At 44.1% G+C, this 2,894-nt stretch overlaps 1 protein-coding gene across 1 annotated transcript in view; it reads left to right on the top strand.

Annotated features, from left to right (window-relative positions):
* Nucleotides 1-2,894, top strand: part of RGS19 (regulator of G protein signaling 19) — a 27,123-nt gene that overhangs the window by 1,077 nt on the left and 23,152 nt on the right. The window lies entirely within an intron of this gene.

Here is a 2,894-nt window from a genome sequence, read left to right as displayed (position 1 = left end):
GGAGATAGAGGAGAGAGGGAAAGGAGCATTACAGGGGGGACAGAGGAGAGGGGGAGAGGAGCATTACAGGGGGGACAGAGGAGAGGGGGAGAGGAGCAGTACAAGGGGGGACAGGTTAGAGTGGGAGGCGCATTACAGAGGGGAAGAGGTGAGAGTGAGAGGGGCATTACAGAGGAGACAGAAAAGAGGGGGGGATGAGCATTACAGAGGGGGAGAGGAGCATTACAGGGGGGACAGAGAAGAGGGAGGGAGAAACATTACAGGGGGGACAGAGAAAAGGGGGAGAGAAGCATTTCAGGGGGGGCAGAGTAGAGGGGGAGAGGAGCATTACAGGGGGGACAGAGGAGAGGGGAAGAGGCGCATTACAGGGGGGACAGAGGTGAGAGGAGGAGGAGGAGTATTACAGGAGGGACAGAAAAAGGAGGAAGAAGAGCATTACAGGGGGGAAAGAGGAGAGGGGGAGAGGAGCATTGCAAGGGGCGGTAGATGGCAAGGACATGTATATTAGGGGGAACTGGGAAGGAGGAGGAGAGGTGACACTGGAGCGTAGGGAGAAATGCATTACAGAGGGGACAGAGGTGAGGGGGAGGTGCATTACAAGGGGTCAGTAGTTGGAAAGGATATGCACATTGAAGGGGGAACAGAGGAGGAGCAGGGTAAGGAGAGGTGCATTACAAGGGGGCTGTGGAGGTGGTAGAGAACCCTTTTACAAAGAGGTGAGTGGGCTCAGATGAGAGGCACATTATATAAAGTATAGTAGAGTGGGAGATGATGTGTATAACATGGTGACAGTGGAGGGCTATTGCATTACAAGGGGGGAAGAGAAGGTTGGAGATAATTTCTTTTTAAAGGGCTATAGTGGAGTCATAGGAGAGGCATTATAGATGGGGATGGATAGGGGGGGGACAGTGATTGTGGGAAATAGGAGGGTAATTACATGAGGGGGAGGGAGGGAAGTACATTTTAGGATGGGGGTTGGGGAGAAGTGCTTTACAAGATAGATGGTAAAGTGAAAGGAGAGAAGAGGGGTATTAGAGGTATATTTCAGGGGGGACCAAAAACTATGTTCATGTTCAGAGTCCTGACTCTTCCTCGATCTAACAAACTTTCTGACTTGTGGAGCAAAGAGTAGAATGACGGCCCTAGGGCTACATCCAAAAGGAGAGCTCTATGCCCAACAAACAATTTACACATCTTTATCAGTGTCATTTGTTATTATTATTATTATTTTTTTGGCAGTTGAAAAATAACCTTCTGTTAGTTTTCAGTCCTTTTAACAGGAAATAAACTTGCTAACCCATTGCCATAAAAAGAATTGCAACATTCACTACACGTGAATGTGTGTACTTGCCATTTGTCAATTTGGAAACTTTTGCTCTCCTTTTGGATGTACCCCTGGGGCTGTCATTCAGCTCGTTGCTCCACAAATCAGAAAGTTAGTTTCCAAATTGACAAATGTCAAGTACACACATACACATAACTTGATATTATCCCAATTTATCGCTCATTTTTCTATTATTTTGGGAAGGGGGCTGTAAACTTCAGCAAGTGTTGCCCCTAGTTTTTATTATTTTAGTACATGGCAATAATGGAATAAATGGAGTTCTTCTTTCTGGCACCTTACTTGTGTCAGATATAAAATGGATTAATTTTGCTAAAGTACTTTATATAATAAACAATTGTCATTTTTTGACACTTGGTGCCGGTAATCTCATGCAACTTTTTTGTGTTCACATGCAATCCAGCTCAGAGCATTTCTCAAAGCATGGTTGTTGAAGGTGATAATAGTGAACCATGAATGTGCAATGTGTCAAATTAACCAATTGTAATCCTCATCAGAAGCCCATGTGACAGGGTGACAACACAAGAGCATTGTAACCCTAGAACAGGAAGTGCCTGAACAGGGCAGAACTACTGAATAATGTATTGATATGTTTATGTCACAATGTATAACGGTATGATCTCCCTACAGATAAAATCCAAGGCCTTGCAAACTGCAGCAAAAAAAAAAAAAGAAAGGTTCAACAAGCCCAAAAACTGTGTTAGTTACATTAAGAATGTATCCAGGAAGGAAAAAGAGGAAACGCAGAGATGTAATCTGACCTTGGGTCACTTTTTTCAAGATAATAATCTGCACATGTTTTGTTAATAAGTCGCTGCATTAAACTAGTAGTTTAGTGCGCCCGATAAAACCGTCTTTCGCAGTGCATCTCGCTGAAGTCAGACAATGTCTTTAAAAACACTTCCAAATGTTAACCAAAGGTCTTTAAAAACCGGCATCTGTTCTGCGGAGTGGGGGGGGGGGGGATAAGCTTGTGCCCTCAGAACTTCCTGTTCTGCAGAACAGGAAGTTTTGCGGTTCCATTGTAGGGCTATATAAGGTAACTGGAACGGTAGATAGGACGGATAACGTTTAGAGGTACAAAGGACTCTGGGCCTGATTCATCAAACTATGATGGAACTCAAGGCATGCTAAGGTGGTTTCTCGAGTAATATAACCAATGTAGCCATATCACTTGAGAGGTCACTTTAGCATGCCTTTAGTACTATTACATTATTACCCTTATGAACCAAGGTGCAAGAAGAATGGATACCGGGCCAGTCCCTATGGAAGTGTTTCTCAACCTTGTTAACATAGGGGAACCCTTGAAATATCTTTCAGGTCATCAAGGAACCCTTCTATATTACTGTATCCACAGCTCACAGTATGTCAGCCTGGTGGTCAGTAGGAAGAATGTCCATTGAGAAGAATGTCACCCTACATTATTATTATTAGACAGGATTTATATAGCGCCAACATATTATGCAGCGCTGTACATTAAATAGGGATTGCAAATGACAGACTAATACAGACAGTGATACAGGAGGAGAGGACCCTGCCCCGAAGAGCTTAC

Source organism: Pyxicephalus adspersus, chromosome 6 (assembly GCF_032062135.1).
Source record: "Pyxicephalus adspersus chromosome 6, UCB_Pads_2.0, whole genome shotgun sequence".
NCBI classification, from domain to species: Eukaryota; Metazoa; Chordata; class Amphibia; order Anura; family Pyxicephalidae; genus Pyxicephalus; species Pyxicephalus adspersus.
The sequence above is the reverse complement of the archived record's forward strand: the minus strand, read 5'-3'. Positions and strand labels throughout refer to the sequence as shown.